Genomic DNA, 11,133 nt, shown 5'->3' with positions numbered 1-11,133 from the left:
GCAACTTGGACCTATAATAATGAGCATAGCTCAAAAGATTTAAGTGATAGTTGCAATTGAGGGTATATTTCCCTTTTGTCTGTCAAAATAAGAAAAAAAATAATCACTGAAGTGTGCACCTGACCGCACCATTAAGAGCAAAAAATTGAAAAAGCTCCCTACCGTGGGAGGCCACAGGAAGGAAAAACCCTCCCACACCCTCACTCGCGCGCACATTCGCACGCCGAGATACCAAGTCATGAAAATCTCACTCATAAAAATTGTTTGAACTTGGCATCCCTTGTCAAGTGGCAGTGTACAAGATAAATTTCCCTCCACCATAATGGTGTGTGTGCAGTGCATCTATGTACAGAGCATCTATTCACAGGGATGCCAAGTTCAATTTTTAGCTCTTAATACTATAGACCTAGTCTTAATGGCACGATCAGGTGCATAATAAAGTGACTATCTTTTCTTTTACTTATTTTGAAAGACAAAAGGAAAATATAGGCCTAGACCTTATGTCTACCTTCAATTGTCAATTGTAACTATCACTTTAATCCTTTGAACCATGCTCCTTATTATGGGCCCTAATTCCAGACTTTGCCCCATACGTGAGAAAAATGGGTGCCATGCGTGAGATCGTGAGACGACCCCTAAATGCTCGAGTCTCACTCACAATGCGTGAGACTTGGTAGCTCTGTATTCATATCATGCACAGAAATCACTGCTATTACACCACATAAATACGCCCTCTATCGATCTGTTAGCTAAGAAATGGCGTCCGTATTTCGCCCATGAACCTGCTGACGTTCTACTTCTACCCCTAAATCACTATCTCTTTGGAATTGAATGGAACTTAGGCTTCCTACAAATCTCACCTTGCCCATAGATTCAGGTAACATGGTCTAACATTAAATTCTACGTAACTACGTTAGAAACCTTGCTTGCGACCAACAGCCTCATACCCACTACAACGTACATTCAGGGAGGTATCTCCCTTGATTTTACTTAGCTGCGGGGGCCTGCATGTGGTGCATACGGTGGGGCCAGGCCAGATACCAAGAATCGAGTAAGGGGGACAGTCTGTGTTTAGACATGCCTGTGCACCTACCTGGTATGGTACTCGAGCTGAAAACTCAGTGTCAAACAAAGGTCGTGTCTTAGGCTAGGAAGAAATTAGACGTAGAGTAGTCGTAGAAAGTTTACAGTTATCATCACACCATAGCTTTACGTACGTCGTGATTGCATACAAAGTACAGTACTCAGCACATCGTACCACTGTAAACACGCGTACTGTACACGTACACGGTATAGATAGGGATCGGAGAACATGTGTGTACGTGTATTCTCATGGTCGGACATCCGGGTATTTTGCGTGTCACGGGGTCATGGATAGCGTTGGAGTGAAAACAAACCACTCGCGTGAGCCTGGAGTGAACGCTGTACGTGTTTTCTGCCGGGGCGCCCCGCGAGCATAGCGCTAGCGCAAGCTGGTACTGTAGCTGTGCGGGCGGCAGGATTAGGCCCTAGGCCTACCCTAAATTAGGCCCTACCCTAAGCCTACTACAGTACTAACGTTAGGCCTGTAGACCTACCTGAAGTTTCTATGAGGTACTAAGTAAGCGTAGATATCGGGGTAGGGCCTACTCAAAGAGGTTCTACTGCACATTATCTGGCCATTTTGTCGGGTTGTTGATCCAGAGTCCTGCCGCGATTTCACGGGCACAGGTCCAGTCCGGCCGCCTTAAACTTGGCAAAATACCGGGACCGATCGATCGACAGGATCCAGATTTTTAGAATATTGCTGGCAAGACATGATGCATGTATCTCATGAATGATGGCACAGATGACAAAATGAATAATGAAAAACAGTCCCCATGTCTGAGCTGCGTAGAGTTGCACATAAATTATACACGTCGCACATGCACAGCATGCAGTCAGTATGCGCATTATGCAGGCTTAGCGCTTGCAAGCTGTTTGTTTTCACTCCAGTCAACCGGAAGTGACGTGTAGCCGACCGCAAGAATAGAGCGCACGCAGTTTGGTAGGCCTAGGTACATACGCGGAAGCACAGAACATCAGTCTTACAAAGAGTTCTGTGGGCTGAAGACGTTGTCACGCACAAACGCTCAAACTATGGCAAGCCGAGTGTATTTCCTAACCATTAACTACAGTTCAAATTTACGATCAGCTCGATATTCCGAAAGTTCGTTATTCCGAGGGCTCTTTATTAGGTGATCCGAGTATCCTCTCGGATCACCTTCTGTATCTGTACGGATTCTTTCTTTTTTAGGTGATCCGAGTATCCTTCGGATCACCTTCTGTATCTGTACGGATTCTTTCTTCTTCTTTCTTTCTTTATTTCTCCGCAAAAGTTGTGCAGAGGTTAGCTCAGAAAGTCCGCTGCCTATCAATTTCAAAATCATACCATGTATGCATCATGTCCCAAAGACGACAAATCTAATGTATCAATGTGATCAGTTGACCGTGACGTCACTATGACGTCATTATATGAAAACACATTCTCAATCATATCTCATTAATGGAATAAAAATTTTCAATGAAATTTACGTCACATATATTTGAAGTTATGCGCATTTTACTCATGTTCTCAAAATTCATATTTTCTCTTAAAACGTGCGCGTACGCGCGCGTTAAAATATTTGTATGCTCCAATCGAGCTCAAATTTTTTTTGCACACGTTTCAGACCATTTGGAGCATTTTTTGAAAAATTGAAAAAATCGGACGGACGCGTACGTGCGCGCGCATATACGCACGCACAGCTCATATGCAATTGAAATTTCCCGTTTTTTTCACTTTGATCGGATGTCTGAAATGTCAAGGAATATTTCTACCAAGTTTCAACTCAATCCAACTCAATATGACGTCATACGGGCCCGTCAAAGTTGAAATTCCGCGCGCACGTCAATGGCGATGTACAGTGCAACTATGCCAAAAAACCATCAATTTTAAATCCGATTTTACTCGTCAGGATGGACGGTGACCCCCCATTTTCTTTACATATTTTGAAAGCTGATGAGTTGTACGTGTCATTTCATAGGGTGGCAATGTTGACAAAATGATTAAAAGATATCAAATTTCTTAATAAAGTAAAAAAAGTAAATTTTCAAAATGACGTCATCAAATTTCAAGTTTATTCGAGCGTATCTCACTAGTCCTTTGTCAATTTTCACCCATATTTCAGTATGTTGTAGCTTATTTAATGTTCTTTCAAACATAAAATTACAAAATTTTGACTGGATAACGGTATCACCTCGTAAAAATGGGTTGAAAGTAATCTTGTCAAATTTGACCAGTTTACGTGTTATCTCTATGGGAGTGCAGTTTTTTTGGAAATGAAAATTGACATGACTATCTTTATCGAGCACTAGCTCACTTACCCTTCGGTAAATTTCTCCCAGATTTAAATATGTTGTAGCTGAGACTTTACGCTACCGTAAGTGTGCCCTTCGTTTTTTCATACGTTGTCGGGATCACGTCAACAATTTTGGTTGAAATTCAGGCTTATCTTCTATGTATTGAGATATTTCTTTCTTTCTGCAACTTTCTTTGCAATAACTCAAGAAAAACGGCCTCTATCACTTCCATATTTTGCACATGTTTAGTTCATGTCACGTAAATTATTTCATAAAATAACGACTACTTGATCGGACACCATTTTGGGTATGTAAATGAGGGTCAAAGGTCATAAGTGTTTCATCCTGTATCTTAGTGAATGCATGTCCTATCTTTGCCATATTTTGCACACGCAAAGACCATGTTACAAGGATCATTTCACAAAATAACTACTTTTTACTCAGATGCCATCTTGTCTGTGCAAATTTTGGTCAAAGGTCATATGTACTTCTTTTTGTGTCTTGGTTATGACGTGTTATCTCTATGGGAGGGATTTTTTTTAATGTGAAAATTGACATGGTTGTCTTTATCCAGCACTAGCTCACTTACCCTTCGGTGAATTTCTCCCAGATTTTAATATGTTGTAGCTGAGACTTTGCGTTATCGTCAAGTTGCCCTTCGTTTTTTCATACGATGTCGGAATCACGATGAAAAAACTTGGTTGAAATTAAAGCTTATCTTCTATGTATTGAGATATTTCTTTTTTCTGCAACTTTCTTTGCAATAACTCAAGAAAAACACGCCCTATCACCCCCATATTTTGCACATGTTTAGTTCATGTCACGTACATTATTTCATAAAATAACAACTACTAGATCGGACAACATCTTGGGTATGCAAATTAGGGTCAAAGGTCATTTATGTTTCATCCTGTATCTTGGTGAATACATGTCCTATCTTTCTCATATTTTGCACACGTAAAGACCATGTTACAAGGATCACTTCATAAAATAATCACTTTTTGCTCAGATGCCATCTTGTCTGTGCAAAGTGGGGTCAAAGGTCATATGTACTTGTTTCTGTATCTTCGTTATGACGTGTTATCTCTATGGGAGAGAATTTTTCTAGATGTGAAAATTGACATGATTGTCTTTATCGAACACTAGCTCACTTACCCTTCAGTGAATTTCCCCCAGATTTGAATATGTTGTAGCTGAGACTTTGGGCTATCGATAATGTTCGCTCTGTTTTTTCATACGACGTCGTCATCACGTCAAAAAACTTGGTTGAAATTAATGCTTATCTTCGATGTATTGAGATATTTCTTTCTTTCTGCAACTTTCTTTGCAATAACTCAAGAAAAACAGCCCCAGGTGTCAAAGGTCACATGTACTTCTTTGTGTGTCTTCGTTATGACGTGTTATCTCATGGGAGGGAATATTTCTAGATGTGAAAATTGACATGATTGTCTTTATCGAGCACTAGCTCACTTATGCTTCCGTGAATTTCTCCCAGATTTTAATATGTTATAGCTGAGTCTTTGGGCTATCGTAATGTGCCCTTTGTTTTTTTATGCGATGTCAGGATCACGTCAAAATACTTGGTTGAAAATAAAGCTTATCTTAGACGTTTTGAGATATTTCTTTTTTTCTGCAACTTTCTTTGCAATAACTCAAGAAAAACAGCTCCTATCATCCCCATATTTTGCACATATTTAGTTCATGTCACGTACATTATTTCATAAAATAACAACTACTTGATCAGACACCATCTTGGGCATGTAAATTGGGTCAAAGGTCATCAATGTTTCATCCTGTGTCTTGGTGAATACTAGACAGAAAGATCCGTCTGTCCGGAGGACTCTTTTATGTTTTGCCATTAACGCTGTCGGAGGGGATCCGTGAAGCCAGACGCAGTCTCCGCGGAACATTCCCCGACGGACAGATACAGACCGATCTTTCGGTCAAGGTGAATACATGTCCTACCTCTTCCATATTTTGCACACGCAAAGACCATGTTACAGGGATCACTTCACAAAATAATCACTTTTTGCTTAGATGCCATCTTGTCTGTGCGAAGTGGGGTCAAAGGTCATATGTACTTCTTTGTGTATCTTCGTTGTGCCGTGTTATTTCTGTGGGAGGGAATTTTTCTAGATGTGAAAATTGACATGATTGTCTTAAATATCGAGCACTAGCTCACTTACCATTCGGAGATTTTCTCCTTGATTTTAATATGTTGTAATCGTATGTGTTCCCTTTGGTTTGTCATACGATGTCGGGATCACGTTAAAAAATTTGGCTGAAATTAAAGCTTATCTTCGATGTTTTGAGTTATTTCTTTCTTTCTGCAACTTTCTTTGCAATGACTCAAAACACCCTCATATTTTGCACATGTTTAATTCATGTCACGTACATCATTTCATAAAATAACAGCTATTTGATCGGACATCATCTTGGATATGCAAATTAGGGTCAAAGGTCATAAATGTTTCATCCTGTATCTTGGTGAATACCGGTCCTATCTTTCCCATATTTTGCACACGTATAGACGATGTCGCAAGAATCATTTCACAAAACAACCACTTTTTGCTCAGATGCCATCTAGGGAGTATGAAGGTGGGTCAAAGGTCATATGTGCTTGTTGCTGTATCTTCGTTATAGTGTATGCAGAATTTGGCACCAAAGATGACAGATATGACTCCATTTTTCTAAATGAGAATCCAAACATCACACGGCCAATGTCTCTAAACACAGATGAAGTCTGTATGGTCATGCCTATTACGATCAAGACTCGAATCACTTATTTGTATTTAAAAAAAAAAAATGTTTTAATACTGTAGAAGAATTTTGCTCCACAAGCTAAGGTTCTGGACAATTGTGATTACCAAAGCAACATCTTTTGTGACAAACACACATACACACAGACACAGACACACACACAGACACACACACACACAGACACACACGTTTGAAAAAACCCCAAAAGCAACTTGCCTTGCATATCTACGCCTCTGAATAGCTTAGGAAGAAAGTAGATTCTTATCATATTTTGATTGTTGTGATATGTTTCTTTATTGCATTCTTAAAAGATTCACCAAGGGTCAGCTACTCTGGTTACTCTCATGGTCATGGTCATGGTTAATTCCATCTGCGTACACATAGGTGAACAACAGAAATATTCATATTCCATAAATAATGTTGCTTTCGTGTTACACAGTTTCTGTTGTGTGCATATTCTTTTAACACTTGCCTGTTAAACAATGTATAGCTCATACAACTGTACTTTGCTATTGCATATACAGTGTATTCCTTTTTATCCACCCACATACCTGTAGTTAGCACAATCACCATTGTGTGCTTAATGCATGCTCTTATGAATGATATTGAACCGGCTACTCTTATCATCTGAAAATTATCTTACTATTCCTATTTGATACACCAGATATTTGTTGTCACATGAAAAAAGCATAGTTTACTTTGTAAGCACACATTCAACCTCTTATGTGCATACGTGTGTAAGCTTTTTTGCTCTTACTCTTGATGAATGCATGCTCTGACTCATTAAAATGATTGTGCAATAAAGTTTTATTCGAGACCTAATTTCAGGCTTTCTAACATTTTTTTTTTGGTAAGATAATGAGAAACCTTTTATGAAATATGAAAGAACATGTAAATCCATGAAAAATTCAAGTTTCAGTCATTCCAAACCTGATTTTCTTCAATTAAACTTTGAATTCCTCTTCAAATGGTATGCTACATACTACTTCATAAGTTACTAGGTATCCTGCGAAAAGTTAAAAGCACGATCCTCATCTCCACCAATACTGTGCCATCCCTTTACACTGTCACATACAATGGTTGGGGATTAACAGCCAATGCACTTTTTGTATGTATTGCTGTATCTCTACGTCAAAGTGGCACATGTACAGGTATATTTTACTCCGCTGTTATATCACTACCTGCCTTGCATGCAATGAACAAAATGAACTAATCAAGTATTTGATCTCAAGACTTAAAATATTGGTTACAGCTCGTTATTGTGTAGGTTCGTTATTTCGAAGGCTCTTTAGTCAAAAGATTTGTTATTTCGAAGGTTCATTGTTCCGAATTTCATTTCGGATTAATGAATCTTTGGAATAACAAACCTTAGGAATAACGCCACAAATGTTCGGATAATGAACCCTTTTTCATTTTCGGATTAACGAACCTTTCGGTGCAGGAAATTTCTGTGTTTCGGATTAACGACCCTTCAGAATAGCGAACCTTGGGAATAATTTTAACAAACAAGCACCCAAAATATCAACACTAAATACATAATTTATGCACTGTGTCTGTTCTCAAATCATGAAACTAATCCAATTTTTATTGAAATAAGGCTGCAAGTACACAATTACACTGTACGGTAGCTGCAACTTTTGCATACATGTGCCGGTATTAATAATTTTACCACATTCTGAAGTGCATGTCAGCTTCAAACTGATTCATAGTTTGTGTGTTACAGTTCCGTTGACATAACACCTTCAGTCTTGCTCCAAGGGAAATATCTATCCATAATTTTCACCACTGTATGAATAAGCGTAGAACTCTGAAATCTGAACTAAACTGACACAATACAGCTGCATCAACTACAACAGAGCTTTAAATTGATTTCTGCAATTATTCTCAACTCTCATCAACTCATTCATTATTTATGGCTGCATCACAGGAAGTCTCATTTTTTCCATTTCCATGTCTACAAAACATGCAATGTTCATGCCCTAATTTCTGTGCCATGTGACTTAACTTTCTTTCATGTCAGTTGCAAACTTGGTCAATTTGCTTCAACCCAACTTTGACATTTATGTTTACATGTGCAATTTCCAGCAATTATGGGTTTATACATGAGTCTTTATACCCTGTATGTAACATGAAATTGTACTTTAAATTGCAATTGCATGGCCAAATAAATAAATGAATAAATAAATAAGTAAATGAATGAAACAAATAAATATAACAAAAATAGTAACAATAACAATAATAATACCTGTGCAATTACAGTCTAAGCACATTCACTGACAGACATTTTTAGAATGGCATGTTTTGCTCACACAACATTCCATTGTTGCATACCTCATAATTCGCATCTGTGCAATTCTACATGTAACATTTACATACCAATATCAAACAAAAGACCCTTGATTTATCACTTCCATTTGCATATTTGGGGGATTTCCTTCTGTGACATGAACTTTCAACTGACACACATCCATCATACTCATCTGTTGAGAATGAGAAGGGCATTAAGTTGTCTTGAACATTATAGATTCAGTGGCACCTTAAAGCCCTTATCATTCTCAACTGACAATATGTGGCAGATTCCTGTAAAAAAAGGCTGAAAAAAAAAAATCAGCTTTCCCAGACAACAACACTCGATGTTTTCCAATGAGGTATACAATTTTGCCCAATTAACATTAACCTCTGTTGTATCTTTCAATATAAAGTGAAAAACACAGCAAATAGTAACAAGAAAATTATGACACCCTTCCAGTTTTGCTCAGCCAAGAAGCCTCAATTTCATGATGTATCCCTATTTCCATAAAGATTGCTTCAAAACTGTAAGAATTCTCTACGCAACATTTGCAACAGACAGTCCAACTGGTCACACACTGATTTCTACTGTATAATACCCTGTTAATACACTTCATGTGATCTTCTCATTACCAAAATAACTGTACGTGAAAATACTAGCTTAAATACGGATGTAGAGCTAGGCAAATTTGACTTTGACAAAAATGGTGACCATTATGAAAATGGCTTTATATCTTTATTAGCAAGTTTTTGATATTAGAGATTAAATACATTGTTGGGTGCAAATGTTTTCCTGTGGTATTTTCAGTCAAACATCAGTAATTTTACTGTGTGCATAACATCTCAGATTTGACCTGTGACAAAAATAGCTACCTTTCAAGATGCTTGCCAGCACCCTTTTTTTTTTTGTGGGTTTGAAACTCAGGCCAATTCCCCCTGCACAAAAAAAAAAAAAAAAAAAAATCAAAACAAAACAAAACAAAACAAAACAAACAACAAAACACAACAACAACAACAACAACAACAAATAAGGAGCTGCACACTGCAAAGTCACATTCTGGCATTGTCAACTTTAACACTCTGCATCTATTCTTTTCTTTCAGCGACACTCCAACAAACTACAAATTGCTCCATTGAGCTGCATCTACTCCTCAATAGTATGTAAGTCTGCATAGCATAGAAGGCGCTGAATACGGTTGTGATTTGTTCATAGGTAGTCCAGGTACCCACGCAATCTTTCTGCCTTGTTACAAAAACAAGACGCTAAGCCACAGCCACTAAAAACATGAAACATTGGCATGGCAACACATCAGCCAAGTTTTGGTGATCCCATAAAGAAGCTATGAACCTGAAGTTCTTCCCAGCTCCAAAGGCAATCCACTGTTCATGGATATTCCGGTGATGGCTGCTGCTAGGACAAGCTCAAAGGGTGCAACACTTGTATGAACAGTGCATATTGGCACGTTGCTAATCTGCGAATGTACGGCATCCTATAGGTGCACAAGTATATGATGTACCAGTGTCTGCCTCCTCACACGTGCACGGTGCTATCATCTGACATGTCCGGACAATCGCAGCAAAGAATGTCACTACCTTGTGTGGTGATGAGATCTTTGTTGGTGCTAATGTCTCTTCCATTAGAGACCAAGAAGTACAGCAGAGTCGTCTGGTTTTAATTATGTTATGCAAAAAATGTTGCCATTTTAGTAACCACAGTTGATAGCTCAAATTGTCTCCTGCTCAGTTTGCTCTCATGCTGCAAGAATCTGTCTGCAACCTATCTGCTTCTTCTTCTTCTTCTTCTCGAGTCACCACACAAGTCCTGCCCAGTGCAGAGTGCAGGATCCGGCTTTGGTGTTGAAAGTCTCCAGATCATTGACAGTGCATGGCTCTGGTAGGAGGGGGCAGACCAAAAGATGTTGCATTGTCTGATCCTGCCCACAGTTGCAAGCAGTTTCTCCATCCCTATTGTAGTCCCATTTCTGCATGAGGACTTTGCATCGTCCTGTTCTTGTCCGTAGGCGATTCAGGCATGACCAGGTGGGCCATGCCTCACTTGAACCCGGAGGGAGTGATTCACTTGGTCCATAGGAGAGCTTATTCGTCACAGACTGGAGGTGGTTGGACCATAGGGTAATCCTTCGACCGTGGGCGGTGCCATCAAGGGATTCGGTTGAATGGAGAAAACTGCGTCTGGATTTGAGTCTCTTTTTAGCAAGTTCGCGATTGTAGAGTGGGTGGCGAGGGTTAACTTCTTGCTTGGTTTTCTCCATCTGTGCTGAGACCTCTCGCCTGATGTGTGGTGGGGCAATACCACACAGTTAATAAAGGTCATCTACTCTTGTTGGTCGCAGACATCCAGAGATAGCTCTGCAAACTGCATTCAGGACTGGGTTGATCCTATCTGCTGCAATGTGTGTTTAGATCTGACACAATGTGATATGAGTCAGGATATCCTCAAAAACGCATCGTCAACCAAAAATCACTATGGAATAATCCCTGGAATATAACTTCTAGGGCTGCTCCATTGGACCCCCTTTGCCATAGTGTAGAGTGCTTGATTACATGTAAGGACTGGAATCTGACCGGGGTTCAGGACATCAACTACAGTCTTCATGATGTCCATTACTTGGCGCATCATGGCTTTAAAAATTGACTTGTCACAATATTGACTCAATTATTTGCCACTTTAACTAAAACATGGACAATGAAATTCCTGATTTA

At 39.2% G+C, this 11,133-nt stretch overlaps 1 protein-coding gene across 10 annotated transcripts in view; it reads right to left on the bottom strand.

Annotated features, from left to right (window-relative positions):
* Positions 1–1,295, bottom strand: part of LOC139745035 (uncharacterized) — a 61,826-nt gene extending 60,531 nt beyond the window's left edge. For 5 of the 10 annotated variants that reach the window (XR_011711859.1, XR_011711862.1, XR_011711858.1 and 2 more), the window contains exon 1: positions 1,094–1,293. The gene's annotated coding sequence lies outside the window, so the exon portion shown is untranslated. Of the gene's footprint in view, positions 1–1,093 lie in introns of all 10 variants that reach the window. The other 5 variants (XR_011711863.1, XR_011711861.1, XR_011711865.1 and 2 more) reach the window with 2 other exon arrangements.
* Positions 1,296–11,133: the final 9,838 nt, after the last annotated feature.

Source organism: Diadema antillarum, unplaced genomic scaffold (genome assembly GCF_040938485.1).
Source record: "Diadema antillarum isolate AM-2024a unplaced genomic scaffold, OU_Dant_1.0 seq00001230_RagTag, whole genome shotgun sequence".
Classification (NCBI taxonomy): Eukaryota; Metazoa; Echinodermata; class Echinoidea; order Diadematoida; family Diadematidae; genus Diadema; species Diadema antillarum.
This window is presented reverse-complemented; position numbering and strand designations above follow the sequence as displayed.